Source organism: Motacilla alba, chromosome 1 (assembly GCF_015832195.1).
Source record: "Motacilla alba alba isolate MOTALB_02 chromosome 1, Motacilla_alba_V1.0_pri, whole genome shotgun sequence".
Taxonomy (NCBI): domain Eukaryota; kingdom Metazoa; phylum Chordata; class Aves; order Passeriformes; family Motacillidae; genus Motacilla; species Motacilla alba.
The window spans coordinates 31,792,750-31,819,406 of NC_052016.1; positions in this window are offsets into that span (position 1 = coordinate 31,792,750).

Consider the following 26,657-nt stretch of genomic DNA (forward strand, 5'->3'; position numbering starts at 1 on the left):
TTTTTAACTGTTCTCAACATCTCTTGGGGTTTTTTTTTTTGGGTTTTACAGGTCTTTGTGATTGTAGTCCTTGATGCTTGCACTGTTCTTCCAGAGCTCTGCCCATCTGACCTACCTTCCCCTTTCTGCATGCTTCCTTCTCATGTCTGATCAAATTAAACTCACACTTTATCTAAACTATTTGCTTACTATCCTTCCTTTCAGTGCTCCAAGTCAGTTGAGATTTGGTAGTTGTCATTTCTCTGAAGAACGCTGAGCTTCCTACTTGCCTTTTTTTCCTGCCATACTATTCCCATGTGATCAAGCATAACACTTCTCCAATTTCCTCACCCTAGTGATTGGTTTTGTTTGCTTTTCTCTGTCATTCTGTTACCGTGAACCATCCAATGTAAAGTTGCCACCCTTACCCAAGGTTCATCCGACGTTCCCGTCACAAGTGTTTATATGTGTCTTTTGGAGCCATGCAGGGAAGCGCTCGCATTCCAGATGGTTTCTCCATCTTCCATGCCAAAGTTTGTCACTGGTGTTCCAGGAAGCGTCCCTTGTTTGTGGTCTTTCCTGCACAACCACGTGTCCCATTGCTGTGAGCCTGGGTGGTTCCACTACCTGTTTGGAGAAAACTCCTCTGTCTGTAAGTTGGGCTTTGTGGGAGGTCCTTGCCAGGACAGGGCCTAGCTTCTTTCCTCATTCTCAGGACCGTCTCTTGAAGCAGCCCTCACTCCCTTCATACATTCAATTTCAAAACTGGTGTATAAAAAACAAGGCCATCTCTCTTCCTCCCCCATTACCTCCCTGAACAAGGCATTAGCTTTATATTTTTATTCCACTTACATGGATTACATCTCATCTAGTACTAGAAGGAAGGTAAAGACTCCCATCAGACTCAGGTCAGTATTGTAGTGAAGCACTAGGATTTTAACCATGGGCATATTCTGACTGCATAGCTGTTTAAACATAAGCATATGCTGAGGTTCTGTGCTGAATCAAAGCTTTAATTTCCTTCTCATTTCTTGTGGCCTGTTCTGCATTTTTAAGATGAGACAGAGTGTGAAATGAAATGCTCAGAAAAATAATTTCTCTAGGGCATATTCTGTTTGATAATGTCATACCTGGAACTTCATCTGGGCTGTCAAAACAAGGTTGCATGACAGTAAAGCTGAGCACACTTCGTATACTTAAATCTTTCACAGTCTGTAGCTAAGTATCAAGAATGAGCTGAAGGCTCCAGTAGCTGAGCTATTCCACTGAGTGAGAAATGATGTGACCATTAGGGAGCAGATACCTCCCAGCTAGTAACTCCAGGTAACACCGTGTGAGGTGGCAATTAATTAATACATGGATGTGCATTTATGAGGCATGCTGTGGAGGGACAGGGCACTGATTTCAAAGAGATGCAGAAGAAGAGGTGGTTCTCCTTAGACACCGTTTATTGTCCACCATGGCTCATAAGGCCACATTTCTGGTGGGAATTGCAGTTGTATCAGTGATGCCCAGCAAGTTAGTGGTGATTTCCTCACACAAGAGGGAACAGCGTTTCCAGTGGTGATGTGGGTCTGCTTCTTGTGATGTTATCATTAAAAAATGTAGGATAGCGAGCATGCTTTTAAAATTTATGGTTAAAAATCATGTTCAAATATGTTACAAACATCTCAGAAGCTGTGATGAGAGCCACTTGTTACTTTCAGGAAGCAATCCAACCAACAACCTGGTATTTAATAGAATTGCTTAGCCTGATATAGAAATATAAATCAACTGCAGAAGAACTATAGTTAAGAAATTTCCTCCTTGAGGAGGCAAAAAGGTGGCATAAGAGGACTAGAGAGGTCAGGCTAAATCACAAGTGAAATAAAAAGCAAAGGAGACGAGGGCAAATCTCATGCTAGGGTATCCAAACACAAGTGTCATACCAGAACTAAGCCCAGGGAGAAATAGTTCTATAGCCAGTACCAAGGAGGCCTCAGCTGAAATACTGTGTTTAGTTTCATACACTGCATTTAAAAGAGGTTATAAAGATCAGAGTCTAAAATCTTCAAAGTAGCAACAGTAAGGGTCTTAGAAAACATGGCCTACAAAAGAAGAACAAAGGACCTAGATTTGTTTAGTCTAGGAAAGGGAAGAATGAATGAGGGGAACAGTACAAAGTTCTGGCAGTAAGCTTCTGTGGGTTCAGCACTGTAATAGTCTTTGGAGGCTGTGTGATCCCTGATGGCGGATGCTTTTAAAATTACAACAGATTGGGGTCAACTGCCCTCTGGGCAGTTGCCCAAGGCAGCAAAACAGGAAGATCCTGAGTGGCATGCTGCTTTGCTGGGACAGGCAGGGAACTTCAACACTGGAAACAGAGCATCTGCAAGAAACAACCCAAACCTTCCCAGGGCTTCCTGCTCCTCCTGAAGACATGATAGCACCAGTCAGCTCCATGGTAGCGTGTCACCTCTCTAAGCACATGTGCCAGCTTCTGCTTAGCTTCATGGCAAATCCAAGATTACAATTGCAGTCAGGACAGCACTCTGGGAGGCTGCCATGCACTAGGTGTCAGATCCCTTTGAGTGTCTATGCTTTTCCCTACAAGACCTTTCAGGTCTGTCCTAGCATTACATTCTTGTGAGCAGGAGTTTGACTAGAAGAGCACCATAACAAAAGGCCACTCTGTAGATCCACATTTCTGTGCTGCCTGAGCTCAAATCGCATAGGGAACAATTCCCTTCACACCAATAGAGTTGCAAGCAAATGCCTTTATTGGTGAAGTAAAATTGGACTCTTGTAAACAGCAATGCTACAACACGTTGGGTTTTTGTGGTAGCTTTATGCATGTGAGTATCAAATTCCATATGGATGTTTACAGAATTCAGATTTTGGGGGATGAATGCCTTAATTGGCAGGAATGAAGAAATAGTCCCTCATCAGGTAGAGCTCATAGTAAAAGCATAAAAAGTCTAATTTATTGCATATTTTCAATATGACTTCATTTTTGAGCATTTTGTGACAATCTGACCTAATATTGCTCTGATTCAGACAATAGAGCTGTTCTATTGTACTTTAATGACTGGAAATGTAATTTGCTTCCTGTTTAATATTTAAGCCAGCAATAATACCAAAAAGGCTTATTGCTCCTAAGAAAAGATGAAAGGGGCATAACTCTTAAGGTTTTTTTGTGTTCCAAATTTGACCTACTTTAAAAACATTAGAAACTCATGGGAATGGTCCTCAGAATTAAAAATACCAATATAAGATTGTTGCCTGGGAATTTTAAGATACATCACTTCCAGCTCATAGAAAAGCAGAATTTCCTTCCTGAGGGAAATCCAGATAATTCAAAATTAATTTTTGTCCCAAAATACTGAATTAACAGAGTTTTTCCACAGAAGAATGAAGTTCGCAAAGAAAAAGAAAATATTCTGAACTTCAGAAATATTTAATTTGGGTTTGATAACTGTCTTGAAATTTTTCAGTCTGGCTTAGCTGAAGAGCCATCTGTGCCTGTTCCAGCTGCCCCAAGTGACTCTCACATGACCAATGCTCTGTGGTCTTGCTTCATGGTGCTCCTTGGAGAGAACAGCTCCATAGCCATTCCATCTTGCCCATACAGCTTTTCAGTGGGGAGCAAGGAAGATAAGTTTTGGTGTAACATGCAGGGAAGACAACTCGCAAAGGCTGATCTGAAGAGGGTAACAGGAAGGTCCATTATCTGAACTGCTACAAAAGTGAGGTATGTGGTGGCTCAGACAGGAATGCAGAGCCATGGAAATAAAGCAGCTCAAATGGAGAACAGCACAACTGAAACACAACCTTCACATGGGGTGCAGTGGTGAATCTGCCCTACTGCTTCCCCCAATAAAGGGTCATTTCCTTTTCATTTGGCATTACTGCACATCCCATTATACTTTTGGATGATCATATTGGGTAGCTCTGCCAAGCCTTTCTTTGTCCCCTGTCCCCTCGCTTCCTTCTCCCTTTGGAGACTGCATTCCTCCTTGTTTGCTCTCTTATTAAGGCTGTCTCCATTGCAGGGCTCCGTGAGCTGAGTGCCACACCTACATGGAGAGGAAACCTGAGATTCAGGACTTCATGAAATTCCTCAGGGACAGAGCCATTTCCAATAATGAACAAATTACAAATAGTTAGATGTATACTGTTAAGCCACTGTCATACTTTCACTTGACAGATGGGTATGCTGGTCCCTGCATAAATTTACATTGGTAAATATACATTTAAAAAACCCCAAACAATGCAAACTACCACAAGTGATTCCACAGAAACATCTGTAGTTTGCCAGGCTCGACTGAACTCACTGCTCTAGAAGCACACACAAGAATTACAGGTGTCACTGAAAGGAGGACAGACAGGAGACAAACACTTTCCAGTGTTTTGTTTCAGTTGGTTTTATAAGTAAGAGTGTGACATCTCTTTTTAAACCATGACATTTTGACAAACAATGCTTTGTGTTACCCTTGGGTGAGAAGAAATGTGAACAGAATAGTTTTGGGCAGTCTGAAAAGCAGCTTGGGAAGAAGGGCTGCTGTGAGCTATTCTCAGATCAGTCATTTACTTGCTCCATGTATTTGGATAAGATACTTAGTCCTTATCTATATACCAAGGTTGTACTGCTTCAACTTTAGTTCATAAAGCTACACAAACTCTAGCATTAACATGGCTATATTGGCATTCAAGTACTTTTATCAGAATAATGTGCTCATGTCGGGCAAATCTTACCACTGTAACACACCTTTGTACCATTACAACTGCTGGCACAGCAGGGAGCACTGTTATAACAAAAAGATAAAAATCTCACCCCTTGCCAAAATACTTCTGCCTAATACTGAACTGTGCATAGCCCACCTTTGCTGTCTCACTTTCCTCCATCTAGAAAAGACTTTTAGACCTCACCTTGCAGGGTTGGTGACCTTTAGTTCCTATCTGCGATAGGGCTTTGCAAAGTCTGCGCAAAATATGCCAAGGCTTATTTTTGGCCAGTCACAGAGCTTTTTTAAGTCTCTAAAAAGTGTTTGCAAGAGGTAGCTGTACCCCAAAACGTGCCATATCGGGGTGTGTTCAGCTGGGCCTGCTTCCTTTTCCTTTGAAGATTTCACTTGGCATTTGACTCAGACTTTTCTGACAGCTATTTCATGACACACTGACTGTGCGATTGCCCCTGATATTTCATGCATTAATGTGAAACCCTGTCCTTCTTCTCTGGACTTTTGGAGATTGGCTTCTTTCCCCCACCACCATTAGTCTGACAAGCGAAGGTTAAATCAAGAAGGACAAAAATCATTCATGTTCAAGGCAAAAATACAGTCAGGCCGTTTTTCCTGCCGCCTTTTGCCCAGCAGCTGAGCAGGAAAAAGCCAAATCAAGAGGCTGCCATCTGTAGGAGGAACGAGGGAGGACAGCAGAGCCTCCAGCCCTGCCAGCACCTGAGGGGAGTTGGGCAATGCTGGGCTAATTGTTGGTATAAATGACATCAGCATTTGGCCTAGGATCAGTAGCTTCTCTCCGAATAATTTAGTAAGTACAAATATTAAAAATATTTGAAGTTAGACATTAACCAGATGAACTGTTTAGACAGCAATAGTAAAATGCATTTGATCAAGCTTTATGGACTGAAACTCAAACAGAGATTTATTTAGCAAAAATAATGGGGATGCTGATGCAATTCCTAGTTAATCAAAAAGGAAAAATTCAGAAGAAGCTGTCTTTTGAAATTAAAAATGTAATTTTCAGGACAGCTTTGGACTTGTTCACAAGAGATTTCCTAATCCACAAATCCATTCTGGTGGCTCTTTTCCTACAGGCATTCTCTCTAAGCACCAAGGCCACTGATATTTTCACAAGGTTTGCTGTGCATTTTGAAGCCATGGAGCAGGATACTCTGCAGCAGGGTTTCTGCTCCATCTTGCCTGCTCAGCCCTGCATTGACTCAGTTGTCTGCTACGATGGATGTGAGAGACTCGGATCCAACATTAGCAGGAAAGGTTTGGATTACATAGGCCCCAAAAGATGCCTATACTGAATAGGATACATAGGAATGGGATCCTCTAGATTTTCAGGCTAGGCTCTAAAGGTTTACTCCATATGTTTTCCAAGTATCTAATTAGAACATAGTTAAACTGACATTACTGGCATAAACCCCGCCTCACCTGCTTTCTTCCAAGAAGGATGGTGTTTAGGCAAGGTGCAGGGACATCAGGACAGCCAGCCTACCTCTTGGAGGATAGTCTGGGTGCAGGAATCCTGGAGGAATCCTGGAGGAAGGGTGAGACCTTCAAGAACCCCACTGGATTTTAAGTGCTGGAGCTTTCCATGAGACCTGCAATCCCAGCCACCTCCAAGAGCATGGAACTCCAGCCCAAAGCTGCTTGTTGGTGTCTAAGGAGTGGGTCACATCTGGCTTGAATTTAGCATTTGCTCTTTGTTAGCCCTCCACAGGCTGTTTAATTTATGCTCAGGCTTTGTGTGTGTGCATGTGTGTATGTATGTATTAAGCAAGAGACAGCTGGTCCTACACAGGCAAGGTTGACTGTTACCCCTGAGGCAAGAGGCCCATGGAAAGCAGGGTGGCCAGTGTTTTATTATTGCCCTCTACTATTCTTTGACCTCCACTTGATATATTTTTCCATAACCCTAGGCAGCGAGTTCTCGGTGGGTGGGAACTATCTGTTTGTTATTGTCTGCTAAATGAGGACCTCACTGTGGAATACAGCTTCTGAACACAGACAAATATTACCAACAGGCAATGTGGCCGGCATCTGTCTTAACTGGTCAATCACCACAGGCAAGGTGGGTATCACCTGAGCCAGGGGAAGCCTGCAATGAGAATAAAATGCAGTTCCCTTACAGTTGTGCCAACACCAGTGAAATATGAAAGCCGTAATACACATGAATGGTACACATCTCAAGAAGCAATAGCTGGACAGCAGAACACAAAGGTGACCTGCAAACCTCTTGAGAAGGGAAGTGGGGAAACAACAGCAATTATAGTCAAAAGTAATAGTGTGAGAAAATGCTGCTTCCAGGCATACCAGAGGCATATACTAGGCACTGGTGTTGCCCTTTCAGTTGCATTTGTTGCTGAAAGGTGAGTGGTGTAAGCACATCAAGGGAACTTCCAGGGGACTTGTACCTGCATTTCTGACCCTCTAATATTCCTTTGTCATGCAGAACAAAGGAGATTCTGCCTTGCCTGTGGTATCTGATATGTGACAATGCTCCGGATATCAAAGGAGCAACAGTTAGAGTGGTTGCAATTGCACCATTAGGGATAAATGAAACAAAGCTGTACCAAAATGAAGTTGAGAGGCCATTAGCTCAAAGTAAACATAACCTAAAGGGCCATGGGTATTCACTGATTCCCCTGGAATATCATCCATCATTTTGCCATGAAACTGCTTCGGAGTGCAAGTCTTTCCTAGGGAAGCACTGAAAGCATGAGCTGAACGTACCTGATGCAGTATTGCCTAACTGCTTCAGTGGCCTCCAAGGCTTTAGCTTGGGAGGAATTACAAGCGTTCAGTTCCTCTCCAGGGGACATTAACTCTGGAACATAATGCTAGGCATTAAATTACAAAGCATATAATCATTGTACTGCTAATCAACTCATGCTCATACTAGAATTCTTACTTATTCCTTACACCTTTCCAGATCCCACAAGCTCATGTTGCTTTCTACTCAGCTGTCCAATTTGGACTGACAATACATGAGTCCCGTCTGAGTGGATGAAAATGTTTGGCATTCTGAAAACTGAAAGTAAAGAGATGAAACAAACCTGACTATTAAAATATACCACGTGACCTAGTGACCTCGAGATTGTATTTATTTTCCCATTTAATTTTGGTAAACATATATCTTTAAGATTAGAGTCAACACAATCAAATGTCTAGTCTGCTGCACTGTCAAGATAAAAAACCAAGAGGCTTTCTAAAGGGACTGTGTCTAGCTGCCTGTGAATTTCGTGGTGATGAAGGGCCCTGATAGTGCACAACATTGTTCATGAGGCTGAGAACCAGGACATGCAGGTACTGCTTGTTTGTGCTATACATTTGCTCAGAGTTTTTGGACAAATTATTTATTTTTTGTGTCTTTCACCACCACACCCACCCCCATCCCCCACCCCCAACAGAAAGTAATAATAACAATATTCCTAACTTCTGCACAAAAAATTAAATGTGTAAAGGAAGAGGGATAGAGCTATTACTCATAGTATCTACAATCATTAATCTAGGATAATGAGTAAGTACAATTGGTGGTATAGTGAACATTACTTTACTAGCAGTAATGGAGTGATAGTGTACTGTCTTAAGGTTAGAGATCTATAAAAATGTTAACTTTCTTACTGCTCCCAAAAATAAGCTCATGTCTCTCTGGACAGATGACACCACTTGCTGTATCTAGTGACAATGCTGAAGTGACAAGTCTTAGCCCTGGCTTGCTCGGTCAGTTCTGTTCACATTAGGTTAGGACCTAGAGGGTTGCAGGACACCATGTTGGCTGATTGCTGAATGATGTCATCCCCAATCACTCATGTATCATATTTCTGGGACACTGAATCATTTTCATTTTTGTGCTCATTCTGATGAAGAGGAACTGGAACTAAGCACTTTTGCCTTTCATAGCCCCTGGCTAGTAGTGTCTGGCATGGTAGCCAGTTATATTCAGCAGGCTGTGCTGGAACTTCACATTTCAACCAGAAACGCTTAGAAATTATGGTGCTTGCATCCCATCTAGTGGAGAGATCAGATGAATTCATCAGCTGCTTGTTGTTAAGTAAGCACATACTTCTGCTGTGAGTGTAGGAGCAGAGCTATCAGCCTTGTCAGGATGCAGGCAGTTCACACAGCACGCTCACAGTAGTGATTCACCCCATGCAGAATGGATTGAGTGAATTTCTTGACATAAAATTAAGTCTGAAAGTTTACCCTTATGTCAGGCATTTGCACTAGGAAGGAACAACTGGCTACCTTTAACTGTGGGCAACAGCTTTGCTGCTCCAGGGCATCAGCATGAGAACCAGCTGTAATTTCTGAGTTGCTGCCAATGATTAAAACTAATTAGCCATTTTGAGGGTAACAAACACTTTACAATTCCCTCTGAATCCCCCCTACAGCCCCATAAGGATCATGATCCAACTTGAAAGAACTTTCATCTGCTTCATAGGCAGGATGGAGAGTGAGATAGCCTTTCTTCCTCCGTGGAAGAGGCTGCAGAGCCAAAACCTGTTCACTTGTCCTAACCTGAAAGAAGGCACTGTTCTCCAACAGGTCAGGTGAGCAGGGCTTGTCACAAACCACCCTAGTGACAGTAGACAACAATCTGTACAGATCTCTGCAGATTATTTTCACTTGCACTGAAGTAATCGAGGGGTAGTTTCTGACAGGTTTGAAAATGAGCTTGAGTGGCTCCTTCTTGAGAAGAGTTCATTCTGCCAGCCCCTGAGCCCCATTCCCCACTGGCCCCCTGCAGCTGCACAGTGCAGAGCTCAGCTATCTGCCACCAGGCAGACATCTGCTGTTGGTGCCACATACAGGCATTTCCCACCCTGCATCTCAGCATCTGGGAATCTCAAGTGCCAGGGCAAAAGAGTTATTCCCAAACAGGGGAAGGGCTGTCCCACTTCCTGCTTTAATAGAGTCTATCATGCCACCTCTCCTAAAAAAAAAAAGATAGTGATCCAGTTTTACAAATAGGAGTTTCTTACAACCATGAATCTTGCTCTTACACAGAGAAAGCCTGTGGACATGGAACAGTCTGGGTGCAAGTGAGCAAACAAGGTAGATGAGCACGCCACCCTCCTGACACATTATGCACTGGCAGCTGGTGAAAGACTATTTCATAGATCAAGCCCAGATTTCAGCTAAAATAATTTCTTATGCTTAATGAGAGTGTTAGAAAGGGTTTGTTCATTCCTCTTCATCTTCATACTTAGTGATCACCTGCAAGTTAAAATGCTGTTTCTGTACACGACAAAAATACAATGCCTTCTCTTACCTGGCAGTGCCTCCAGCCTTTATACAAACAGATGCAAATCATGCTTTTTTTTTAGTATGAAAATTGTCTGTTCAAAGTGCACTAGATGGCAGTGTTCCTTTTGAATCGCTGCAGAGCGACTGCTCCACCATGATCACCTCCTTCAGAAAGCAAGGCCCTAACAATTGTTGACATTTTCACTCCCAGGGTATTCTTCCAAATTTTGGGGTGTCTTCCACCCCAAACCACCAAACTTGGTGTCTTTTCAAGGCGAAAAACTGCATCTTTGAGTCCCTTCTGCCATTGCCTCTTACGAAAGTTTTGTGTTCAGTTGTGCACTATTGCTTCTTCCTGTTGAGTCCTCAGAGCTAGCACTGGACCCAAGGGGTAGTTGTGTTCCAGCACACAGGGGCTATAGCTCATATATTCCTTAATCTCATTCAGACTGAGTTTAAACAGTAAGTTTTGCAGCAATTTCCCCATAGCAGCTTTGATCCTTTGTCTGTATTGTGCTCTGGATTCTTTGTAAGAGAAGGGGCTTTGTTGATGTATTAATGCAAATTCAAAACTTCTGAGTAACACATGGCTTTCCAGTGTGAAGCCAAGGAGTTATTAACTCTGGGAGATGCTGGGAATGCTTTGAATCAGCACACCTTACCAAGGAATAACTACATCTAACTGCAGATTGGGAGAGGAGTAAGTAATTTTGACAGCTTTGTATTTGAGCTTGCTCTGTCCACTCACAAGTGTACAAGAAATACAAGATTGCTCACATCTAGTGATAAATTTAACTTCTGCTAGCTCTCTGAACTGTGCTGGTCTGCCCCCTTTTGTCCTCAAAGTAAGGCTCCAACTGATTTAGCAACTTTTTTAGGAGAGAAAGCAACTGCAAATTGCACTCTTCAGCTGAGGTTGAAGGGACGGTGAAAGTTGAGAGCAGCTCAGAGAAAGAAAAGAGGTAAAGAGCAAAACAGTGCTCAAACTGTTGCATGGTTGACTGGTTGACTTCTAACTCCTCATAATGAAGAAATGCAAGAAAGCAATCATTTAGAAGGAAAGTCTGATGGTAGGGTTAAACAGATCCTAAATACCTGAAGGACAGAAATCCTGTCACCATAGACTCTTCTGTAAAGTGGAAGGTAAGAGCAGCTCCCTTGGTAGTGAATCTTTGGGAAGCCCCAGCATTGCACTGGTATGTATGGCAGAGCTACCTCTCCCCTTCAGTGCCTGCACTCGGCACATTTTTGCACACAGTGGAGGAAGACGTAGGAAATTTACCCAGTCCTCATCCCTGCACAACTGGTCTGTGGAGACAACACAAGCATTTCCTTTCCAGTAGACCTGAGCTGAGTCCCAGACCCTTTCACCTATAGGAGGAAAACTGATCTGGTGTAGCTTTCACCCTGGCTCTGGGCTCAGAGTTCAGTCCAGGCAATTATGTGTAAATGGAGGATATAAAGACTTTTTTTTTTTTTTTTTTTTTTGTTTAAAAAAAAAAAAAATAAGAAGTGTTTTCTGTTTAAATGCCACTCCACTGACCACTTAGATGGAAACCCACCAAAGCTTTTTGGATACCATACTCTGCCACCAACCCTGTACAGCACATCACATGACTTGCCTGGACTGCATTACTTGGGAGCTTGTAATCTACATCCTGATGCCACACCTTGGCAGCAAGCTGATGTCCTTCTGGTGGCAGAAACACCAGCCCCTGTGGGGTAGTTTGGTGGCAAACATGGCTTTGTGTCCAAGAGAGGGCAGCATTCTCCCTTTGCTGGGAAGGCGGGGAGGAGGGAGCTGCCTGACCTCATGTCTCTTTCTAGGAATATACAACCTTTGTCAGATGGCATTTCAGAACAGACTTTCAATTTAAGACTTTGTGCATTTGTTTAGGGAGATAACAACTGATTTTACACCTTAGATTTGTTAGGGACAATTTATTGCACGCCTGTAAGTAAAATCCAAGCCAATTCTTGGTGTGCCATCCTCAGCTGCCATTCCTGCCTTTACTCCAGCAAGAAGGCGTGGCAGTCTCCTGGTAACCAGCATCCCTCCACAGGTGGTGGCACAGTGGGAAAGGCAACTGCATCTCTATTTCACAATATATGGTTTTATACTGCAAGGTGGTGGTGGAAGAAGGAGGCAGAAGAGAAGAACAAGTGAGCAGATTCCTACACTTTTGTTACTGTTTTATATTCTTGCATAGGTTATACCAAAACTGGACCTCAGAAAGAGCAGTCAGTAAACATAAGAGGAGACCCCAGCACTATTCAGTGGCTTGCATACCAAATGGGGCCCTCTGTTTCTTAGAGCTGCATCTCCTCCAATTACCTGCATAATCCACCCAGGTGCTCATACTCTTACATCTGGCAGCCTTCAAGCTCTGAGCTCCTGATGATGTCAGTGGAGCTGTGGTGCAGCTAAGAAAAATCCAGCCTGTGCTGCAGCAAGGGATAAAAATACACAAAAGCCTTTCTTTTCCCAGGTTCCTTCTGCAACAGGTGAGAAGGAAAGAGAAAATGTAAGTAGCTACACTGCTGCACCACTCCCTGAAGTAAAGGGGACTGATCACAGAAGTGTTCCCCATCACTAGCATACTTGGGAATAGAAATGTTCCACCACCATTTAATTTCAGAGCTGCATTTCAGAGCTCCTGTGGTATGCTTCTTATTGGTCTAATTAACAAGCTTGAAAGACTAGGAGTCACAAGGTTCATATGTAAAACAGATGGTAGACAGGACATCAATAAAGCTCTTTTAGATTATGCTGGGAAAAAAAGCAGAAGTTTTTCCTTGAAATAGTTTCAAGGAAATGGCATTTGATTTACAGCCCTAATATGGCATATTATTTATACTGTTGCAAACCTTTATGAATGTGAGCTTCTCACTGAAGATGAGTTTAACTACAGTGGTGGATGAGGGTGGCTTGGATGTAGTGCTTAGAACATTGAGTCATTGTTCTAGAGAAGAAAGTCTTACTGCAATCTCTGCTATTGTCCTGACACGCAGCCCTTCCCCCCACCCTGCTGCCAGCCTATTTTAAAAATGGGAATACCTCCTTTATATTATGCTTTGAGATCCTTTTAAGCTACATATTAATAATTATCCTAACAGAGAGAAGAAAATGAAGGGTTGTTAGAAGTTCAAATCCTTCAGTTTCTGAGGACTGCTATATTTAAGTTGGCAAGTGTTTTCACCATTTTGATTAGAATAATTTCAAAGGAAAGGCAGGATGAGCCACTCTGCACCAATGCACTCAAACACTGCACAGTTCACAGAATCATCTCTGACTCAGTCCAATCCTTCTATAGAGCCACATGGGAGGACTTAAGCCCTGAATATACACGCAAGAGCCAACAATATTGGCATTTGTCAGACTGTACTGGGGACATACGGTTCCCAGTACAATCGCCAATTTAGTCCATAAATTTAAGATTAGCAGAACTCAAAGCACCATGCCATAGATAGCAGGAGGGATCCAAAGAGCAGTGAAAATATATGATTATGGATAAAAATGCCCTAGCCACTAGACTGTGCCCAAAGGCCAGGCACCAGTTTGTGCTGTCTACTAGGTCTTACTGTCACATCTCCACCATAACCCATAACCAGACATTTACAGTCCCAATAGTAAGCAAGTACTAGGATTTGAGCACATGCTGCACTTCCACTTTTATTTATTGGAACAGACATGGCTCTCAGCTTCAATGTCGCTGTGACATTGGATGCTGGATTCAAGCATGAAGAGGAAATATCTCTGGGACAAGTACAGTCACTGTATAACAAACCCAGCATGGAAACCCAGTGGAAACCATGAAATGTGAGTTTAGCAAAAGCTTGATATGATCTATTGACCAGGCCTATTGAAGGACAACTGACAGCTGAAAAGCAACCGGGAGCGTTCAGAGCTTGGTCTCATGAAAAGCTGAGTATGAGCAGAATAGTGCTTTCTGCAGCCTGTGCATGCTGGGGTCACAGAGGATGCCGCATGTGCTCTCAGTTCTGGGGGAAGAAAAGAACCCACACTCAGCTGTCTGTCTTTACCTGAAGCTCTGACCCTGACTGGTTGATGGAAAGATGGAAGAAGACGGAAAAAGGCACACCACACCCAATTAACTAACTTTTGTACCAGTTGTGCCCATGGTCAGAACAGAGGTCATCTGATATGCTTGTCTCCTGTGAAGTATTGAGACATGTGAGGATTTGCAGCTCTCAGACCTGTTTCAGTGGGAAGCAAAGACGTCTGGTCTGCTGAAAGCAAATGTGATCAGTCATTTTCCTGTATTTCTTAAATGGGCTAAAGGGACCCAGCTCATTCAAGCCAGAGGGAGGCCCATTAATATCCAATAAGCTTTTGGCAGAATACAGAGCAGCAGTAAAACACTTGCCAGAAGGATTGAAATGCGGACTTGGGACAAGGCAGATCCAGTAATAGGCTGGAGCACCTATAGTGGCAATTAGACAAGTGCATAGATCTAAAAATGCAATTCAATACCCCTAATCTCTCTTCCCATCATACACCCACCCTCCCCCATTCACCAAGACTGTAGGCTTCAAATCCATAGATACCCTTAGCCCAGAGGATGTTCACAGTGCCGCTCGTGCAAAGCTATGGACTTGATAAACCGCTCCACAGACAAGTCCATCCTACTGCTTTTTTCATAGAGGGAATGAACAGTGGGAACATATCTGCATTCCTGTGTAGGTGACACCTGCACATGATGGATTTCCAAACTGTGCTTCTCTGTGTGCCTGATGGGAGCACCTCTGTGCTGAGCTCCTGCCTCTCCCTGATTGGAGCTGAAGTAGTAGGTACGAACCACTTAAACCTGGATTCCCCCACATCATGCACAACTGCTGACCATGGTGCTGTTCTAGAGAGGCTCCCCTCGGGATGCATTAAGGGACAAGAATTGCTTGCTTATTCTTTTGACAGGCACAGCAATACACACCTGCAAACAGCAGAGGATCTGAGAGCTATGCATATGTAAGACAGGCCCTGCCCTCTGCCACAACTTATTTGTCCCTCATTAAAAACAGGGGGACTGTCTTCTTTGGGGCCATGAAGGAACTGTTTGCATTTCTCTTAAACCCTCTCCTACCCTTGACTTTTTGTTTTCTGACATGAGACAAACCAGTCCAGCCCTTAAACCAACACACCTGCAGAAGCTCCACACTCAGTATTGAGGGAGCAGCAAGCTCCACAACACAGTATTCCTGCTGTTACTCCCCCACAGTCAAATCCCACTCTCAGAGCAGCAAGTCCTAGACAAGCAGATGGGCCTCACTGTGTGTAATGACTGTGTGGGCAGGGATGAGGACTTGCTCAGCCCAGAACTTCCCAGTTGCCTGGGATTTGCCAGTTGCCAGCTGACCCCGAGATATGCCCTTGCTTAATGAGCAGCTTTCTGCAGATCTCTTTCTGTGCCATTTATCTTCCCTCAGACACTGCACAGGGAGACTAAGCCAGGAGCCTGGGCTCCAAGGGCCACAAAAACTAAGCACTGCAGCACCCACATTTTATGGGATGTCATGGGCAGAATGGAAGCTTCAGAGGAAGTTTACCAGGGAGGCCATCCTATTGAATCATGAGCTGCAAAAAAGATCCCCTTACTTTCTAAACTCCTTCTCAGGGATGAGTCTATGGTGCACCTGAATACAATCTTAGTCCAAGGCTTGGTCAACATTTTCTGTCTAAAGCATTAGGGAGGTGTAATTGATCCTGTCTTTGACTTTGTCCTGCAGGAATAAGGATAGCAACCCAAATATATTTGCATAAATAAAATTAATTATTGATTTAAATTCATTATAGTGATTAGATCAAAAGATATTAATAAGAATTATTTACTTCAAGGTATAGGATAGCTAAAAATGCTGGTATAGATCCCTATTTGCAAAGCAAAATAATTATTAGAGATTGATGTCATTCGCCCATTTCAATGACAGGGGGCAAATCTCATTGAGGAGTTACCTTGAGGGACAACTCTATGTCATGCAGGAACCTCCACACACACTCAGAAGGGATATTTTAGAAGACCCTACTGTTAAAAAGTGGGACTGGGCTTTTATAGTGCAAAGTGAATATCAGTTAGGTCTTTAGGCCAGCTGTGGTGCTATGACAACTCAACAGCTTTCCATAAGTTATCAATACTATCAATACCCACTAGAGCCAGTGCCAGTTCCTGTCAGGAAACTATGTTCTTCCTCAGAGAGTTTAACTCTGGGATTGATGAGTCAGGCTGGTCCCAGCATTCTTCAACACTAAAAGCAGCATGAACCCTATTCTCTCTGCACAGCTGGTAACTTTTGCAAACAGCGTAAACTCTGAGCTGTTTTACCCACACCTAGGAAAAACATCCTCCTACATGGGATCTGGATCTGCTCAGTGGTAAGCCACATGGTCTGGCGACTAAAGCACAGACTCAGGCATCAGTTTTGCCTGCGGGTTCCAATATTGACATCTTGTGTTGTTAGTTAATACTTCCAGACAAAAAGGACATTGATGGCTTATTGCTCGAGCATGCCTAGCACTTAGGGGAAGGCTATTCTCTAAATGAGTACTTCCAGCCTCCTACACATCAGCCCAGGCAGTTCCCAGTTTAGTAACATTTCTTTACATGTTTTCACTTCCACTCACCTTTCATTATAATTACTGAACTTTATTTTAAAATAAGATCTCTGGTGTAATGGTGGTTCATCAGTTGCAAGCAGCAATACCCCTTCTATTCCTCAGAATATATTTGTAGCACCTAATTCTTGTCTGTGGAATGCCATCTTTCCCCAAAGAAGTCCAAAATTCTCCATGGGGTTCTATAGGAAGCCATGTTACTCACCTTGCAATATGGCTGCTTCCAAAGCAGAACACTTTCTCAACAGTTTTAACACTATAAAATTTCAGATAAAAGCTGACAAATAACTTCATAACAGATTGAACTGAAAGGAAAGGTGTAGATTTGTAGTGCCAATGCTTTATAAGAGACCTACAGGAATCAATGACTGTACATGGTTGGGAACTCCATTTTATGTTTCATGCAAGAGATGGCACTGTTAGCACCAGCAATTTATTTAGAATCAGGAGGAAGTGTATGTGGGAGGGGACTGATGTATTTTTAAAGGTAGATTATAAACATTAATATTAGAGAGATATTTTTGTTTCTGTTTTGATTAACAGAAGGTTATTAATTTTTCTCTGAAGAAAGACTCATGCATTCCATGGCAAGCATATTGATATTTTACTAAGACATAAGAAACAGAAAAAAGAGTCAACTAGAAAAGGAAACCCAGAAATCTAACGCCAACCAAGCTAGGAATGATTCTTGTTCAATTAAGGATATATTTTTCTCTCCCCCAATGAAAGAGATCTATGCATACATGCATGCCAAGACTAGAATTATAAAATTGTAATAGGTGAGGAGATTAGATTTTTCTTGGCATGCATCATATTAATCTTCAGTTGCTAGATCTACACATATTAGCGAAACATTTCCAGATTGAAAAACCAGAAGTAGAATTAAATAATCACAAAAATCTCAGTCAAACAAGGAGACTATCAATGCTGAAACACACTACTCACAGCTTACAGATGTTTCACAATAACCTTACATTCACCATAGTTGTGGAGGTATCAGTAAAACTTCAAACCTCTGCTGTTCACTACAGCAACTCAAAGCCAGTGAGCTGCTCAATGCCTTCCAGACCCTGGCCCTGTACTGGCACTGCAAGTGATGAGGAAGAGTTGCCTCCTTGGCGGGGCCTGACCTGGCAGGGGTGCTGAAGTCACACAGGGGTAACACAGCACAGCTGCATGGGGCCCTGCCTTTGCTCTCATAGGCCGATTTGTACCCAATACTTAAGATATTCAGTATTATGTGAGGCGCCCAGACTCCCTTTTCAGGTAAGGAACAGAGCAGAAGCTACTCTTGAGATGGGCATTTAATCATTTGATAAAAGCCCTCTTTTCCTCCTTCTGCTTTCATGCTAAAGCCCAGTTAAAAGCCTTTAATCACAAAATTTTCTATTAGTCCTTTGGGAGGTTTCCTGCAGCATTTCCTGTTAGCTCCTTTGAATGGTTTCCTGTCAGGCTGTGGTTTCCTAATTGGTGAAGTTGGACAAAGTCGAGTCTGGAAGCCTTTCCTCCCTTCACTAACACCCCGGCAGCATGTTTCAGTGCCTGCCCTGCGCCAGTGCAAGCACTTATACAGCCAGCTTTTGTGTTTGGTCAGGTTGATTTTCAGCTGGGTCAGCCCTGTGATCCAGCTTCCTTATGCCCCATGAACATTTGTACAGAACAAGGGATGGAGTTGGGAAAAAAACCAATAAATGAGGCTAAGGCTGCTCCTTTTGTCAGCAGCTTGCTTTTGGGGCAACTGAAACTAAGACAGCGCTCCTGTGTTGCCTTTTCTGAAAGGCTGCGTTCTGAATGCACCTTGCCACAGAGAGTCTGAGCTTTCTCAGCATCAAGCTCAGTTCTTTAAAACAAAGTGCTGTTGGAGTCTGTGTCAATGTGTCCTGAGCAGTGAATGTATTCATTGTACAAGGAGGAGAATAATTCATGAGAGAAATACAAGCAGACCTTGTTGACCAATTAAGTTATTGGAAAGTGATGGTTTCAGCAGTCTGATGATGCCTCAGTGTTTGGAAGCCAGAAAAGTGCAGTAAGAGTAGTGGTATGTGATGTACACCACTTATTTGTGATGTAGATCACTTATTTGTAATGAAGGAAAGAAAGAGAGATTGAAGTTTCCTATTCCTAGCCCAGCAGTAGATACCTTTCACTGGTGAAATCCAGATGTATCCATATCTGCCATAAAGCAGCTTTCTTTGGGATGTTGGGCAATTTCCTAGAGTAAGAAATCCCATAACTAGAATAGTACTAGATAACACAAAATATACACTGTAAGCCACTTTAAACATCTTTTAGGCAAAAATCCCTAAAACCAATGTAGGTGAAGTCACAGCAGGTTGATGTACTTTTTCAGCCAGGGAACAAGAGGGGAGGGAAAACATTCAGTTCCTGAAGGTTTCCTCCAGTGCCATCCACTGGAGGAATGGGAGCAGAACTATGACACTTGCATGCATACCAGAACCACAAAGTTCCCTGAATCTCTGAGGAGAATGGGACTATTGCACATGACTTAGAAAAAGCAAAATCAGATGCTCATGGGGTGCTGGTCAACCTAAACAGACAGCCTGGGGGCCTGCATTTTTCCAGAGATGCTTTTGGGGAGTAATAAGGCAAGCATGTTTCCACCAAATATGGGATAGATGTGCTAGAAGGACTCAACGTTGTGAGTGTAAGGTAACTGAGAATCTGCTCAGGTATGAAAGGGTAAGGCTCTGTTCTCAACTTGTGGACAGAGGGGAGTTAAATGCTGATTATTTAGCTGACAAAATTTGTGGGAGGATTGTGATGCATCCTCATTACAGAAGCTCGATGAAATAAGCAATGCGAAGCTGTTGGCTTAGTGTGCTGGGATGGACAAGTTTCTGCAGACAGTAACACTAAGGGACATATTTGTCTAATGTTAGACCTGGCTGCTTTTAAAAATGCATTCTGAATTTTGAGGTACTTTACTGCTGGGTGTATGGGTATGACACTACCCTGGAGAAAGACTCAAACATTGCTTATGGGAGCAAGAAAGTCAAATGACAGCCATCACACCTCTAAGGGACTCAGTGTTCATCACAGACACAAGTATTTGATAGATCCTAATGGAGTACTTCACTGCTGTCCACAACACAGAAAGGATAAATAGGGATGCCTTATTAACCTGTTCTATCATCTCTTTCCAAGATTCCTGGAGTTATGAAGTCATTGCATTCAGGTAGAAGGCTTTGCACTGATCCTCCAGACAAGCTGAGTGAGACCTTTGAATTGAGGTGCTGCATCTCAAGCATTTTCCACCCATGTGCAAACCCTTACTTCACTAAAGAATGGAGATACAATCTTTCCATTTCCATATGCTCAGGTCAGCTGTGTAGGAAAACACTGCCTTTTCCATGCCAAGGCAATGTTCTTTGCAATATTCTTTGCTTCCTCACTACAGCATTTCCAAAAGGACTGGAGAAGAATTGGAAAGCAACCAGAGCTTGATGCTGTGACTTACTAAAAAAAAAAAAAAAAGGTTGACTGGATAGCCAAATGTTTCTCCCCCCACAAATGCCATCATTTTTTCCTTCCCCAGCACAGGACCCAGATGGGACTAAAATAACAATCTTCCTACTTTGCTTCTGGTACATGTCATTAATTTAACATAAGGGATGTTGTTGATAGACACCAGTTTCTCAGCCTTCCAATGTTATTAGCGATATGGAATCTGCTGTTTGCATTAGCTTTGCTGCATGAAAAGAGAAAGTCCAGTAACCACAGTTTGAGGGATGTATGAAATGCTTGTTCTTTAGCAGGACTCTTAACACAGAGCATGTGCTCACGGGTAAAGATACATCTTTAATATGAAGCAACATTTGTTCCCAGCATAGTGGGTTTTGCACAGCAGAAAACCTTCACAATCTTCAATGTTCTGTGTTTTGCGTGTGATCCCTCCTGCTTTTGAGGATGTAGGACATCCATGTAGTTTAAATACATAAGTCATCCACCATCAAAATGCTGAAAGAAATCTGGGACCTTCTTCTAGTGAGCCTGGTTTGAGGCAGTGACTGAGAAAAAACCACATAATTTCTTCTCTGGCTGTGGATGTAAAAGCAGATGACAAACCTGTTATGAAAGAATTTTTCTTTCATCAACGAACAATGGACCTCCCCTGTTCTCTGAGTCTAAAACTCTGGTACTATACCTGCTTCTGACTCCCTGTATGTCTCATGCCCCACCTTGCAGGCAGCAGCCTGACACTGCACCATGGACAGGCTTCAGCAGCAGCCTTACCATGCCCATGTGTCAGACTCCACTGCTCCCCACCTCCTGCTTGCCTCCCAAAGCGATATAAATGGATTGCTATCGCTTGGTGCCGATGCCCTCTCTGCTAATGTTTGTTTCATGCATGCTAATGAGAAGACTGGTAAGAACAGATTTATGTTTGGCTCAGCCCAGAGGTAACACGCATGAAAACGCTGACACAAATGCTGAATAAAAGGGATTTGAAAATCAACATCCCCTACTGCTACCAGCTACAGTGTAATCCTTTTCCAGGCCTGTTGGGAAATGTCCTCGGAGAAGCTCTGACATCAGTGCAGCTGCTTCTCTCCTCAGCAGTTCAAGCTTGTTTTCACATCTTTGACTGAGGCAGAAAGAAATAGCAGGGAGTGAACACATGAGAGAGGAAGAGATTATCTTCATTTCTTAAACTTAGTTGTGGAGATAATATTCTTTATACTTCTGAGGATTGAAGGGCAACCAAAGAGGATAGTGGATGGAAGTAGCTAACTCCTAGGCACTGCTTTTTCCTTTTTGCATGCTAAACCCCTCACTACTGAACCTTTTGTCGAACCTGGTGTGGTTGTTGCTACAGTTGTTCACACAGTCACAGCTCTGTTTTATTTCAGTCAAGTCTCAGTCTTTCAGGCCAAGTGCTGAAACACAGCTGGGAAGATGTGAGGATATGCATGATCTTAACTTCTTTTTCCCACTATGTCTACTCTTAATCCCCTAAGGTATCTACTTACTGCACCTAGCACATGGCTCCAAGACACACAGCTCCAGCCTTCCCCTTGAGCAAAGAAGGCAAATCTGGGAATGTGAGTGCTGGCCTTCAGCCGAGGAAGGCAGTGCAGCTCCCTGTGAGTCTGAGCAGCTTCACATTTGCACTCCTTTAGAGACAAAGGGGCAGCCCTTGAGATTAAATGAGCACTGGCAAAAACCGTTCAAAAATGTGAAGAGGACTGGAGGAATGTGCAAAAGCCCAAGTCCAGGGCTGCAGTCCTTTGTCTCAATCAACCCAACTTGCACATTGTCTGAGGTGAGACAGGGAGGGATGGGAGCTTTAGCATCTCTGGATAAATGCCATCCCAGTAACTCATCCCTAGCATGGAGATATTTGGAGGCCTTGTGCACTGTAGTTCTTCTGCATTTGTCTTTGTGTACTGTAGTTATTCTTCATTTGTCTTTGCTAAGAATATCACTTAGACTGGGCTATGAACAATCTAATCTTGCCTAAAAAAACAGAGGGGGAAATAAATGAGTTGTCCAGGCTTCCCCTACAATCTACAGAATGAGATGGGAGAGCATTGCATCCCCATGTCATCCCCAAATAATTTCATCTATTTCTCCTCAGATGGACTGATCTACTCTCAAAAGATGCTTTGTTCACTGCCTCTTTTGACTGTAGCAGGCACCTAGGGGGTAGCTTAGACCTATTTTGCTTTCAAGTTGCATCCCCTCTAGATGGAAAGGCTGTAATTGCTGTAAAAAGCACTGCACCTTCACTATAGTGATGGCCAGCGGGAGCCTGGATGCTTGGAAGACCATGGCTACAGTCAGATTTATTTCTTTGCCCCACTGAAAGTCTCAGTAACTGTGTACACACCGCAAGTCTGTTTTGGACACTGAAAAGTAAGTGTTAGGTAATAACTCTTAGCAGATTACTTAAAATTTGTAAGTGGTGATAAATGATGAATGATACTCTTAAGCTTTTAAAGCTCTCTATGCACTCTGAAATTTAAAGCTTCCAATCAACAAATGTGTTTGTTTAGTTTCAGAGAATTGCACCCCGTTTTTTGTTTGTTTTTTTTTTTTTTTTTAGTTTAACAGATAACCTATTAAAGAATGAATTAATATTTTAGGAGCTGTAACAGCCCTACTATAACATTGGAAACCTGGCTGTACTACTGCACCTGCAGGGTTGTCTGTCACTATGACATTGATGATTGACCTCTCTTGCCAACAGGAGGATAAGGAGGCATTTGTGCCCATGGAGATGGCCTGTCTTGTCCATTCAGTCACATGTGATTCAGATGAGACTTGGAAAAGTCACCTGAAAAACAAATAAATTACTCACTGCATGTCATAGTGGTTCTAGAGCCCAAATCTATAAGATACCTCTGGAGATGCTGACTACTATCATTTCAATGAGACCTGGAGGTACTCAGAATTAAAAGTTAAATCTTCACAGAATTGATCTTGTGGGTCTTGATAGAAAGCCCATTAAAGCCCAGTGGAAAGTCTGACCATCTTCACTGGGCTCTTGATCACTTTGCTTGAAAGGAATCCACAGACAGAAGATAACAAAACCATGCCAAAGAAAGGACCTTAACACAGCTTTGACATTGTCAGTCCTGTGCAGTGATTTCTCTACATGCCAGTGTGAAAAAAGACCCAAAAAGGAGCTACCTATCCCAACCTGTGCAGCCTTTTTTCTGCTTGTCTTTAGGGATTGCACTTCAAATTGGAAATACTCTGTACCTAAGGCTTCTGTACCAGTCCCCAGTGCCTGGGAATTTCATGTGATTTAGAATTGACTGGTGCAAGCTGAGCTTGCGCGATCTCTTCCTGGGATCAGCCAGGGTTCAGAACTACTCACATTATTCTACTGAGCCACAGCCTGAGATCAACAATGACACAGACTGAGAAAGAATGAGGATGTGTTTATACATAGTATGTTATTGCTAGCGTGTTTTGAGGTAAATATTGATTCACTTTACTTAGTTGAATATTAGGGATTAGTTTCTGCATCTTTTTTTTTTCCTTGTTGTTTGAAGGGTTTTTTTTTTGTTTACTTTGGTTTCTCTTTCTTTCCTTTATATTTTTTTTTAAAGAACTTTCTGGGTTTCACTAATTTGCAGAAGAATTACTGAAGTAAAATGAATTCATTAAGTTAGCCTTAACTAGCTGTAATTGGCTTGCTTTGCACAATAAAGGATGCTCAGAAGTTGTGAAGGATTTTGGCAGACCTGTAAATACTGCTGTTACATAATTGCCTCCTTCTCTCCATCTCCATCAGTGTCCTTAACCAGAGAGACTGGCACCACTTATATAACCCACTCCCATTTCCCTCTCCCTTCTGGTTTCAGTCTTAAGACAGAGCCTGTTCCTTCAACCCTTCCTGTTTCTCCTGCCCTGGCCGTGTCCCAGCAGAGGTGACCCTTCCCTTGGGGCTTGCTACCAGCTATGGTCTGGTGGGTGCAGGGTTTGGCATGTGTTTTTGGGTGGCAGGTGAGACAGGGGCTGTTTCTGCTTCGGCAATTGTGCTGCATCTTCCTGGACATGATCAGGGATGGGTCATCTATCTGACTCCACCTGGAGCCCATGTCTTGTCCAGCTTGGGCATTACTGCCATGCTAGTTCAGGAGGGGTGCTGTGCCTCCTGGGGCCAACACTGAAATCCATGGAAGTGGTGGGTCTGCCCCAGCTCCTATGGTACTGACCATATGGTAAAGCCCAGCTCCTATGGATAATATCCTTATGGTAAAGATAAGGGCTGCCCTATGCTGAAAACCTGAGAGATCACATGTTGGCTGCTCTTTCCTTGGAGCAAAACTACACACCACCCTTTTCTTCCACGTCTTTTTTGATGTTAAGCTCCAGTAAGGAAGACACCTTGGTTTGTAGGATTTTACACTAACAGCTTGGATGAAGGCTGGTGTGCATCTTAACTCCAGGTGTGGGGGCCCGTGGCCTTTGGGTGGGCTCTGCAGGACCCCTGGTCTGACCCCAAGGACCTGGGCAGGATGTATGGAGCTTGTGCTGCCCCACTCAGTCCTGGCTCAGGGGAGGTTCTGGCAGGCATCCTCCAGGCTCTGCTCCTCTTGTCTCTTACTGCTCTGAAAGGAAAGTCAGACATCTAGAGGGAATACAACCACAGGATATTCCAAGCCCCTCACACATGCTCTGATAGAAGCAGAGTATTGTAGTAAAATGATCTTTTATGGTCTCAGAGGTATTAAAAAAAAATCTTCCAGGGAGAGTATTTTGACAAATACCTCATTAAAACCCCCAGAATCTCACATTGCACCAGTTTATGTAAATCCCAAGGACAAAGGAATATTTAACTTTTCACGTACCATAAATAAACCTGTTAAACTAATACATCTCCAAGGAATAATAAAATAGGCAAATACAGTAAATACATTAGTTCTGCTCCACTTTTATGTGAGAGGTGCTTTCCTTTGTCTGCCAGAGAGGCAATTCTTTCTGGAGAGGAAAAAAGGGAGATTGTTATTGATGAAAGGTGGCAGCCTGTTTGAATCTTGGGAAGCAAAGTCACAGCCTTCAACTGAAGGAGTGGCCAGAACAGGCAGAATACTTGGGAGATAATGGGAAAATTGAAGGGAAAGGAGGGAATTCTAGTGGTGGAAAAAGGCATGAGGGGGATGCCAAATACAGCTCCAGGACTGGTGGTTGTGGTTGTTCAGAAGAAATAGCAAAGTTAGGGTACACTGTCTCTTATCTCAGCAAATGGGGAAGAGGACTTGGGCCTTGTAGTTTTAAAATTCTCTATTTCTTCTCCATTTCTGGTTATAGCCACCTTAGCTACCACAGAAGAAAGTTTTGAGACCTGTGTCACAAATGGCAGAATGTGGATGAATGTGAGAAGGGTGTCTATTTCCAGCAACACACCTGGGAAGGACCACCATGCCTTAAAGGTCTAGTTCAGGAGATTTTACAGAGCATTTTATAGAACATTTTAAGGCCAGTTTGGATGGAGGTCTGAGCAACTTGTTCTAGTGGAAGATGTCCCTGCTCATGAAGGGGGGTTGGACTGAGATAATATCAAAGGTTCCTTCCAACTCTGTAATTCTATGATCTGCTCTGCTCACAACAATCACACAAATCCCTATGCCCTTCCTATTATAAGATAAAAAATGTATTAAAATATTCCATAGAAGATGATGGGGAGACAGGTCACCACCATTAATATGCTAGATTGCTGATACACTAGGGCATTTATTAAAAACCAAATAACCTCTTACCCAAAATAAGAACACTGAAAGAAAACTTACGGGCCAAAAACCAAATGCCCCACACCAGGTGGTTCTAAGCAGTCTGACCAGTGGAAGGAATCCCCTGTTCCTGAATCCAGAGACCAGTTTAACCTTGAGTGTGTGTGTGGAAAACAAACCAGCCAGGTAATAGAAAATTCAGTGCATGTAGGCATGACAACATGCCCTGCCTGCATTGAGCCACTGGTTACAGGCAGTGTTAATTCTTCTGTCATTCTACAGACAACTAATACGAAAAGTGGGGAGAGAATTCCTACATTTTGCCCAGAAGGCCACCAGAGGAAGACAGACGTATGGAATTAATACAATGCAAATATGATGCAAACGCTATTGATCCAGTCTCCTTTCAGCCCCTCCAAAGTACCAAAACATGGGACACCCAAGGGTTTTATCACAGGCTGTCTTTCCCAGCTGCAGGGATTCTCCTATCGAGCTGTAGATTTCTTTCCATAGGCTTCCAAGTCTCAGTTTCTCCCATGGAGCTGTAACTAAAATTGTTCCAACCAAAAGCTTTGCTTTTCTGTGATATGGATGCTTATCCCCTTCTTTTCCAGCAAAAACAAGCTTCTATTTTTTTTTTCTTTTTTGTTTTTAAAGTCATGTTGGAGGTGGATAGTGATGGCTGCAAGGGTTTACTTGGTGCTGCTCGGTTATGTCTCTTCCTGTATGTGAGCCATATCTCAAGCAATATTTCGGTTTCTCCATAGTGCCTTGCATTGTACCAGGTCGCCATTCCCTTCATCTTCTTTCTGCTTTTGAAAATGGTGCCTTTAACTCTGTCAGGCTCTTTCTCACATATTGCCTGAC